Below are 10,557 nucleotides of genomic sequence, written 5' to 3'. Positions count from 1 at the left end.
AAGAATCATACCACAGTGATATATACTCACCCATGTTCATAGCAGCACAGTTTGTAAGAGCTAAAGCTTGGGAGCAGCCCATTTGTCCATCAACTGTTGACCGGAGAAAGAAAATGTGTTTTGTTTTGTTTTTATAAAATGGAGTACTACTCAGTCATAAATAATGAGAAATTAGAGACATTTATAGCTAAATGCATGCACATTGAGGTGATACTCTTATGTGAAATAAATAGGACACACATGTATAAATTCTGAATAGTTTCTCTAGTGTGAGAAACTGAAAGTGTAAATGAGCACTAAAAGGTATAATAGATAAAGTGAAATAGGAAGAAAAGCCGCAAAGGGGAAGGGGAAGTAGGTGAGGTAGGTAAAAGGAAAGAAGGGAATGGAATTAATATGAGAAAATGAAAAAAATGGAAACAAAGTCTTTGTAAATAGGGAGAGATGGAGGGGTTGAAGGGAGGGTAGGGGGAAAAAAAGAGTACACCTGCATATTAAAAGAAAAAAAAAAAGAAATGCGCACTTTTGTTCTTCGTTTGCTTTAAGAAATTCGATCAAGTTGCATGGAAATGTCTCCCATGGCTATGTACACCCTCAGGCAGGGTCGTCAGGCAGTGAAGATGGCCAGGCGGCCTGTGGCACCTTGGGGATGGTCTGGCCCCTGGGCATCACTACTCAAAACTACTGCGGTCCATGTCATGTCCCCTGAATGCCAGCCTAGGCACCTTCACCCACATACCTTCCCCAAAAGTGCTCCAGCTCTGGGCTCAGAGCCCAGGGCTGGTCTTCCCCATGCACTGCAGGACTCGAGGTGGACCCTAGGTCCACCTGCCCCTGACAGGCGGGCTCTGAGCTGTGGCCACAGATTGAGGGTGGAGGCCAGTGTCACTGCTGCCATGATTTCTCCTCCTTTAGGAAGCTGAAGCTTGTACATCTGTCCAGTTTTTTGTTTGTTTGTTTGTTTTTGGGCAAAATAGTCAGCCCAGGCCGTGGTTGCTCATGATTCCAGGATGTAGTTAACCTTGAGCACAATTTCATTGGCAGTAGCAGCATGAGATTCAAAGTAGAGGTGTTTATAGTCGTGATTGCTTAGATACGTGAGTTTAAATAATGCGCGACTGGGGATTTTTCTCCAGCAAGGTCACAGGCACAGAGCAGGTCAGAATCAATTGAGATGGGTTTCTGCTTAATCCAAAACTTAGTGCTGGCTTTCTGATTTGTTATGGGGTCTATCTCAACTTTGTCTCCAGAGATCCCCAACTGCACATCGGTTGTGAGGCAGAGTCTGTGGATCATGCTGACTTTGAATGACTTGTAATGGTGGCTGCTGAGCATATCCTGTGCTGTAGCTATGTCAATTTGCAAATCCTCCTCAAAAACTCTGTCTGCCCTTGAACTGTTCTCATGGACCAGGCAGAACTCCTGCGTGCTCTGACTCTCCAGCGTGCTCCCCAGGTCCGCGGCAACACTGTGCTCGCTCTGGAGGCCTGAAATTTTTGGGGATCCTTTTTTTCACTTCACTGCCTTTAGCAAGATTTCCTTCATGGTGACCTTGGTGTTGTCCACCTGAATAAGGGAGAATCCACGAGCAGCATTTATTCGAACAGAGCAACTCCTTGGATGTCAGACCAGGAGATGATTACTTTTCAACCAAGGCCAAAGTACGAAAGCCAAACTTATAAATGGGCTCATTGGAATCCAGTGGGGGGAAATCATTGTCCACCTCCCCAAGTTCCTTTTAAGAAAGAGTCAAGAAAAGGTACTTTGTTTCCCTTTTGGAGATAATATATCAAGTTGGCCCATGTGAAGGTCATGTTCCCCACCTGGGGGTGTGACGTGTGGGTTATATTAGATAACTCACTGGAAACTGATTAACACTGTGTGTTTACTATCATAGTTCAGAAGGGCAACTGTCTTATCCTTGTTTGGTATAGGCATATGCTCTGGCCACTGTTCTCCACCACTGGCCCTACTGTTGACCTTTCTGGTACCACAGTTTCTTTGTAGCCTTTCCCCGCCTGTCAGTTCTTCTCCTCATTAGCCTTTCTACCCATAACTCTCAGAGTTTCTACTCCTGAGCTTCTGCCTCTACAATGTCCTGCCCTCTAGTTGCATGCTCATTAAACCCTATGCAATCTGAGCTGCTAGATCACTTTCTCTTGTAGCCTCTCCAGTTGCCCAGTACCCTTCCAGCCCCAGGCTTCATCTTTCCTCTATCTTCCTGGTTTCATCCTCAGAGTAGCATCTCAGATTTCTTATTTCCATATTACACCCCCGACTGGCCTGGCATCTTTCTCTCTTCTTTGTAGGTGAAGACTCTCTGGCCCTTCTTTCACTATTCCTTTAAGCCATTTTCTTAAACCCTTTGTGATCACAACCCTCAGAACCAACTTCTCTGTCTCCACGTTATGGCAATTTCAGTTTGTGTCCTTTAATCAAAGTGAACAGATTTTCTCTGGGGTCATGTTCCTCTTGTTTGTTTGCTTGCATTTCCCCCTATTTTATCCACTAGTTTCCTTTTAAAAACATCTTTATGTATGTAAAAAAAAGGGAGATAATTTAAAGGAAAGTATAAAATGGGTAGTAGTAGAGGTAACATGTAGGCTTGGGACAAATTGTGTTGAGTGCAAACCCGGCCAAAGGTGGGAGCAGTGGCATGAATATAAAAATACATGATATTCAGAGAAGCCTGGCTGGAAAGATGATAAAGTACTAGCTAGATGATCCAATTGTTAGGTAGAGTCTCATCCCCAAAGGAGGTGCTGAGTACTGTGTCTGTAAAACTCAGTTTTTAATCCTATTCTCAATGACATAAAATGCTGAACATTTGGCTTTCAGAAAAAAAAAAACAACAAACTTAGTTTGTAGCATTTGCTAATTTCCATAGTGTCAGTACTCTTACCATGACTGATTCCAAACTAATGACTCAACACTTTAAATGTGGAGTTAAGAAGACAAGTGATTAACCAGCTTTACCAGCTGGAACAAGCCAGTCATAACATACCACTGTCCTGGTTAGTATTAAATTTCTGAGCTTCTCAGTTTATTTTTTAAAGACAGGACAGCAATTATTTATTTTATTAAATATATTAATTTCATTGTATTACAATATATTTCAATATTTTTAATGTATTTCACTGAATTTTTAGATGAATTACACCATGTAACAGGAGTGAAGGGTCTTTACATAATGGTTCTCTATCTTATCAAAGGAATATACTGGGGACTAACTTGGAACATTCTCAGTTTCTGAAGATTTTTTTTTGTATGACTTGACAAACATCAGAAAAAAGGTACTGTCATTAAAAATAGACCAAATATAATGGTTTTATCTAAAGTTCAATCCATTCAAATTTGGGAGGGAGAAGCATAGAGGACCAACTCCAAAAATCAGCTCCTCTTTCCTATGAAGATCCAAAAGCCAGAAGCTTACCTTGAAAAGACTAACTTGCATTTTTTTCCTAGTGGCACTGTGGCCACTTTCTGGGTTTTTCACTTTCCCCCTGCCTTAACTATGAGCTTCCTTTAAAAAAATCTTTATGACTATCACATTTTTTGGCAATTTAAAGAAAACTATTAAATAGCTAATAGTACAGGTGCTATGCTACACAGGCTTGGTGCTTATGTAGAGTGCCTATGTTTGTAACTCTTATTCCTGATCAAAGTATTAAGAAGGCCACACATAGAGATAGAGAAGGAAAAGGAAGCAGAGTTTGAAGCAAACAGAGTTTGCTCTGTACTAATGCACTGAAGAATTGACAGCATTCTGGGTGTAGGCTGAGTAGCAAGTATCTAGGTACAATAGGCAGTTCTTCTAGAGCATGGGATCTGCAGGTCCCAGGATTAGGAGAGGAAATAGAAAGAGGAAGCCATGCTTCTAGGCTAAAGCCTGCTGAGGGATTATGGTGATTCTCTGCAGAACTTGAAGGGCTTGTAAGCCTCTATGTAAGATAGGCAAATGGCTGAAAGAAGGAAAACAAAAAGATCATGTTTTCTTAGATCTGAAGCAAGAAGCCAGTTACTTCTTAGAATTTGTACCTATATATTAAGTTATACAAAGGGTGAGCTGTGTCTTCTCTCTTCTCACTAGAAGAAGCACAGGGACAACAAACAGCCAAGCTTCAATATTCAAGCCAAACTTGCTTCACTGTTTGAATCTTTGTGACCCTAATCCTGGGTTGAGAGTTTAAGAGAAGATCACTGTGAACCACTGATCTAGCCAAATCAGTGCTCAGGATTCACTATGTTGATATTGTCTTGGCCAAATTAACCCAATGTGACAGCTCAAGGATGAAAATTTTTCCTCCAGGTTTCTGGCTTATTAAATTTAAAGTACTTATGAATTTGGAGAAATTGCCTATCTCCTGGGGGGTCTGCTAAAGTGAAATGAATTCAAATGCCAAAGATGTGACTGTAAAGAACAGGAAAGATCCAAGATCTTTCAGGGCCTCATATTTGGATTTAAGTTTTGCTATTTTGCAGGAGACTAAAGTAGCAGAGTATCTGAGCTTATCCCAAACAAGAGCACAACCCAAATGAGAAGGCAAATAGACACTTCTTTCCAGAGGGACACATTAAATGTGGCTTTCATTGCAGTTGGATTCAAGTTAATAATCCTCTCTAGCTTCATGTTGTTCGTCTGTAAAGTGTGTGTGGGTAATGCTATCTATTTATACAGTGATATTATAAAGATTACATAAGGTGATGGAGGTCAAGACCCTGAAAGCCTCCCCACATAAAAAGCAGAATCTATTCTCTATAAATTCCAGTTATCTAGATAATAATTCTCTGTTCAAGCAATAGCTGGCAAAATATTCTACAGGTTGTCTCTTCACTCTGTTGCCTGTTTCCTCTGCTCTGCAGATTTTTAATTTGATATGACCCCATTTACTGATTGTTGATGTTATTTGTTGTACAATTAGGGTTCTGTTCAGAAAGTCTATTTTATCTACCAGCAGATTAAGTGCTTCTGTTTTAACATTTAGATTTTCTTGAAAGAATTAAAGACATCATATTACAGTGGTACATACCCTTATTTATAGCAGCACAACTCATAATAGCTAAATCTTGGGAATGACCTATATGTCCATCAAGAGATAAATGAATAAAGAAAATGTGGTATTTATACATAATGGAGTACTACTCTGCCATAAATAAGGATAAACTTGAGTCATTTGCAGGAAAATAGATGCACCTTTAGAACCTAATGTTAAATGGAATAAATCAAACACATATGCTTAAATATGACATTATTTATTATACATGAGAAACTCAAAATATAAATAAATTATAGATAAGAAACAGGGAGATAGGTCTTTGCAATAGGGAAGGAGAGAGGAGAAGGAAAAGAGGGGAAGGGGATGAAAAAGAAAGAATTAATGGTTGTCGTGCATGTACCAACTCCCCACAATAAATGTAATGATTATGTACTACAAACATGTACTAATAGAAAGATAAATTTTCATTGTCTTTAGCACAGTAAAATAAAGGCAAGATGGTGGCAGGTGGCACTGACAACAGACATTTCAGAGACAAAAGTACAGGTAGTGAGAAAGTGGAGCTAGAAGGCATAGTCTGATTGTTACTGTGTTAGTTAGCTTTCTATTACATTATTTCTGTTAAGTTATAAATAACTTACAAAGTTTTAAGCTTATTTTGGCTCACAGTTTGGAGGTTTCAGCAATGACTGATTGGCCTTGTGACTTTAGGACTGTGGTGAGGCAGCATGGGATGGCAAGGAGCACATGGCAGAGAGAACTGTTCACTTCATGGCTGGAGTTGGGGGAAGGAAAGGGAGAGAGAGAAGTTTGGGACCCCATTATCTCCTTCAAGGGTTCATCTGCAGAGACCTAAGACTTCCCACTTGGTCCCTGCTCTTAAAGGATCCACCAAATCCCAATAGCATCAGCTTGGGGACCAAGCCTTAGTAAGGCAGACTTTGGAGGACATTTCAGACCCAAACTAGTACCAGGTGAACAGTTTGGGCTTCCAGCATGCTTCAGTCATTGGAACAATACCTGTGTCAGTGTGGCACATTCTTTTCTATATATCTAATCAGTTATTTGTATAGACCTACCTTTTTAATAAAGTGTTACATTTCCACTATCAACATGTGATCATTCAGTTGCTTTTTATCTCCAATTCTTTCTTTTCTTGCTTGCTTTCTTGTTTTCTTGCTCTTTCTTTCTTTCTTTCTTTCTTTCTTTCTTTCTTTCCTTTCCTTGACACATAAAAATCGTATAATTGATCATATATGTTATATTGTTTTGGAATTTGTCTACATGGTGGAATAGCTAAATGGAGCTAATTAATATGTGGATCATCTCACATGCCTATCATCTTTTGGTATTGTACCCTTTAAGATCTATACTATTTTAGCAATTTTTAAGAATGCAATATTTGTTATTAGATGTGGTCACTATGTTGTACAATCAATTTTCTGAATTGATTCCTTCTATCTAACTGAAATTTTGTATCATTTGGCTAACATTTTCTCTGACCTTTTATCATGGCTCGTTCGAGTCCTATATGCCTCACTTTTCTGTATGTCAATTTCTTTCGCTCTGTTTGGGAAGATTTCTGTCATGAATTCTGTGAAGAGGTTTTTTTCCTGTCATTTGTACTTTCTCCTGCTTTTTTGTGTACTACTATCAGTCTTATATTATACTTCTTTGCATCATCTAGGTGCTGTTGAAACAATTTCTCATGATCCCTTGGTATTTTGCACCTTCCCCTGCCCCCCCTTCGACCCCTCCATTCTTACCTATTTACAAAGACTTTATTTCCATTTATTTTGTATATCCTTTTATTGGTACATTTCAGGTATACAATACAATGACATTCATCATTGGAGATATGCACCTTTACATATTCTCTTGGTTCTTATTTTTTCCCCCTTCCCTGGCCCTCTCTTCAACCCCTCCATCCCTCTCTATTTACAAAGACTTTGTTTCCATTTTTTCATTTTCTCATATTAATTTGATTCCCTTCTTTCTTTTCCCCTACCCCATCTATTTCCCCTTCCCCTTTGCCCCTTTTCTTCCTACTTCACATTACCTATTATACATTTAGTCCTTATTTACACTTTCAGTTTCTCACACTAGAGAAACTATTCGGTATTTATACACGTGTGTCCTATTTATTTCACTTGAGTATCGCCTCAATGTGCATCCACTTAGCTATAAATGTCTCTAATTTCTCATTTTTTATGGCTGAGTGGTACTTCATTTTATAAAAAATCCACATTTTCTTTATCCAGTCTCCAGTTGATGGACAATTGGGCTGTTTCCAAGTTTTAGCTATCACAAACTGTGCTGCTATGAACATGGGTGCACATATATCACTGTGGTATGATTCTTTAATTCTTTGGGGAAGATCTCCCACACTGGATTAGTGGGGTCAAATGGGGCTTCCAGTCCTAGTTCTTTGAGGTATCTCCATACTGATTTCCACAGTTCTTGCACCAGTCTACACTCCCACCAGCAGTGGAGCAGGGTTCCTCTTTCCCCACAGCCCCACCAGCATTTGTTATTAGTTGATATCAGGATAGCAGCCATTCCTTCTGGAGTGAGGTGGATTAAAAACTGAGTTTTACAGACACAGTACTCAGCACCTCCTTTGAGGATGAGACTCTACCTAACAATTGGATCATCTAGCTAGTACTTTATCATCTTTCCAGCCAGGCTTCTCTGAATATCATGTATTTTTATATTCATGCCACTGCTCCCACCTTTGGCCGGGTTTGCACTCAACACAATTTGTCCCAAGCCTACATGTTACCTCTACTACTACCCATTTTATACTTTCCTTTAAATTATCTCCCTTTTTTTACATACATAAAGATGTTTTTAAAAGGAAACTAGTGGATAAAATAGGGGGAAATGCAAGCAAACAAACAAGAGGAACATGACCCCAGAGAAAATCTGTTCACTTTGATTAAAGGACACAAACTGAAATTGCCATAACGTGGAGACAGAGAAGTTGGTTCTGAGGGTTGTGATCACAAAGGGTTTAAGAAAATGGCTTAAAGGAATAGTGAAAGAAGGGCCAGAGAGTCTTCACCTACAAAGAAGAGAGAAAGATGCCAGGCCAGTCGGGGGTGTAATATGGAAATAAGAAATCTGAGATGCTACTCTGAGGATGAAACCAGGAAGATAGAGGAAAGATGAAGCCTGGGGCTGGAAGGGTACTGGGCAACTGGAGAGGCTACAAGAGAAAGTGATCTAGCAGCTCAGATTGCATAGGGTTTAATGAGCATGCAACTAGAGGGCAGGACATTGTAGAGGCAGAAGCTCAGGAGTAGAAACTCTGAGAGTTATGGGTAGAAAGGCTAATGAGGAGAAGAACTGACAGGCGGGGAAAGGCTACAAAGAAACTGTGGTACCAGAAAGGTCAACAGTAGGGCCAGTGGTGGAGAACAGTGGCCAGAGCATATGCCTATACCAAACAAGGATAAGACAGTTGCCCTTCTGAACTATGATAGTAAACACACAGTGTTAATCAGTTTCCAGTGAGTTATCTAATATAACCCACACGTCACACCCCCAGGTGGGGAACATGACCTTCACATGGGCCAACTTGATATATTATCTCCAAAAGGGAAACAAAGTACCTTTTCTTGACTCTTTCTTAAAAGGAACTTGGGGAGGTGGACAATGATTTCCCCCCACTGGATTCCAATGAGCCCATTTATAAGTTTGGCTTTCGTACTTTGGCCTTGGTTGAAAAGTAATCATCTCCTGGTCTGACATCCAAGGAGTTGCTCTGTTCAAATAAATGCTGCTCGTGGATTCTCCCTTATTCAGGTGGACAACACCAAGGTCACCATGAAGGAAATCTTGCTAAAGGCAGTGAAGTGAAAAAAAGGATCCCCAAAAATTTCAGGCCTCCAGAGCGAGCACAGTGTTGCCGCGGACCTGGGGAGCACGCTGGAGAGTCAGAGCACGCAGGAGTTCTGCCTGGTCCATGAGAACAGTTCAAGGGCAGACAGAGTTTTTGAGGAGGATTTGCAAATTGACATAGCTACAGCACAGGATATGCTCAGCAGCCACCATTACAAGTCATTCAAAGTCAGCATGATCCACAGACTCTGCCTCACAACCGATGTGCAGTTGGGGATCTCTGGAGACAAAGTTGAGATAGACCCCATAACAAATCAGAAAGCCAGCACTAAGTTTTGGATTAAGCAGAAACCCATCTCAATTGATTCTGACCTGCTCTGTGCCTGTGACCTTGCTGGAGAAAAATCCCCAGTCGCGCATTATTTAAACTCACGTATCTAAGCAATCACGACTATAAACACCTCTACTTTGAATCTCATGCTGCTACTGCCAATGAAATTGTGCTCAAGGTTAACTACATCCTGGAATCATGAGCAACCACGGCCTGGGCTGACTATTTTGCCCAAAAACAAACAAACAAACAAAAAACTGGACAGATGTACAAGCTTCAGCTTCCTAAAGGAGGAGAAATCATGGCAGCAGTGACACTGGCCTCCACCCTCAATCTGTGGCCACAGCTCAGAGCCCGCCTGTCAGGGGCAGGTGGACCTAGGGTCCACCTCGAGTCCTGCAGTGCATGGGGAAGACCAGCCCTGGGCTCTGAGCCCAGAGCTGGAGCACTTTTGGGGAAGGTATGTGGGTGAAGGTGCCTAGGCTGGCATTCAGGGGACATGACATGGACCGCAGTAGTTTTGAGTAGTGATGCCCAGGGGCCAGACCATCCCCAAGGTGCCACAGGCCGCCTGGCCATCTTCACTGCCTGACGACCCTGCCTGAGGGTGTACATAGCCATGGGAGACATTTCCATGCAACTTGATCGAATTTCTTAAAGCAAACGAAGAACAAAAGTGCGCATTTCTTTTTTTTTTTCTTTTAATATGCAGGTGTACTCTTTTTTTCCCCCTACCCTCCCTTCAACCCCTCCATCTCTCCCTATTTACAAAGACTTTGTTTCCATTTTTTTCATTTTCTCATATTAATTCCATTCCCTTCTTTCCTTTTACCTACCTCACCTACTTCCCCTTCCCCTTTGCGGCTTTTCTTCCTATTTCACTTTATCTATTATACCTTTTAGTGCTCATTTACACTTTCAGTTTCTCACACTAGAGAAACTATTCAGAATTTATACATGTGTGTCCTATTTATTTCACATAAGAGTATCACCTCAATGTGCATGCATTTAGCTATAAATGTCTCTAATTTCTCATTATTTATGACTGAGTAGTACTCCATTTTATAAAAACAAAACAAAACACATTTTCTTTCTCCGGTCAACAGTTGATGGACAAATGGGCTGCTCCCAAGCTTTAGCTCTTACAAACTGTGCTGCTATGAACATGGGTGAGTATATATCACTGTGGTATGATTCTTTTAATTCTTTGGGGAAGATACCCAGCAGAAGAATAGCTGGGTCAAATGAGACTTCCAGTCCTACTTCTTTGAGGCATCTCCATACTGATTTCCACAGTGCTTGCACCAGTCTACACTCCCACCAGCAGTGGAGCAGGGTTCCTCTTTCCCCACAGCGCCCCCAGCATCTGTTATTGGTTGATTTCAT

General features: G+C 40.9%; 2 pseudogenes; one reads left to right on the top strand and one right to left on the bottom strand.

Annotated features, from left to right (window-relative positions):
* Window positions 1–885: 885 nt before the first annotated feature.
* LOC147829723 (target of rapamycin complex 2 subunit MAPKAP1 pseudogene) lies at window positions 886–2,206 on the bottom strand (annotated as a pseudogene).
* A 3,288-nt stretch (window positions 2,207–5,494) lies between these two features.
* On the top strand, window positions 5,495–9,485 carry LOC101725282 (target of rapamycin complex 2 subunit MAPKAP1 pseudogene; annotated as a pseudogene).
* The last annotated feature ends 1,072 nt before the right edge of the window (window positions 9,486–10,557 follow it).

Source organism: Heterocephalus glaber, unplaced genomic scaffold, assembly GCF_053883595.1.
Source record: "Heterocephalus glaber isolate CG9 unplaced genomic scaffold, H.glaber_assembly_v1.0 deba00000474, whole genome shotgun sequence".
NCBI classification, from domain to species: Eukaryota; Metazoa; Chordata; class Mammalia; order Rodentia; family Bathyergidae; genus Heterocephalus; species Heterocephalus glaber.
This window is presented reverse-complemented; position numbering and strand designations above follow the sequence as displayed.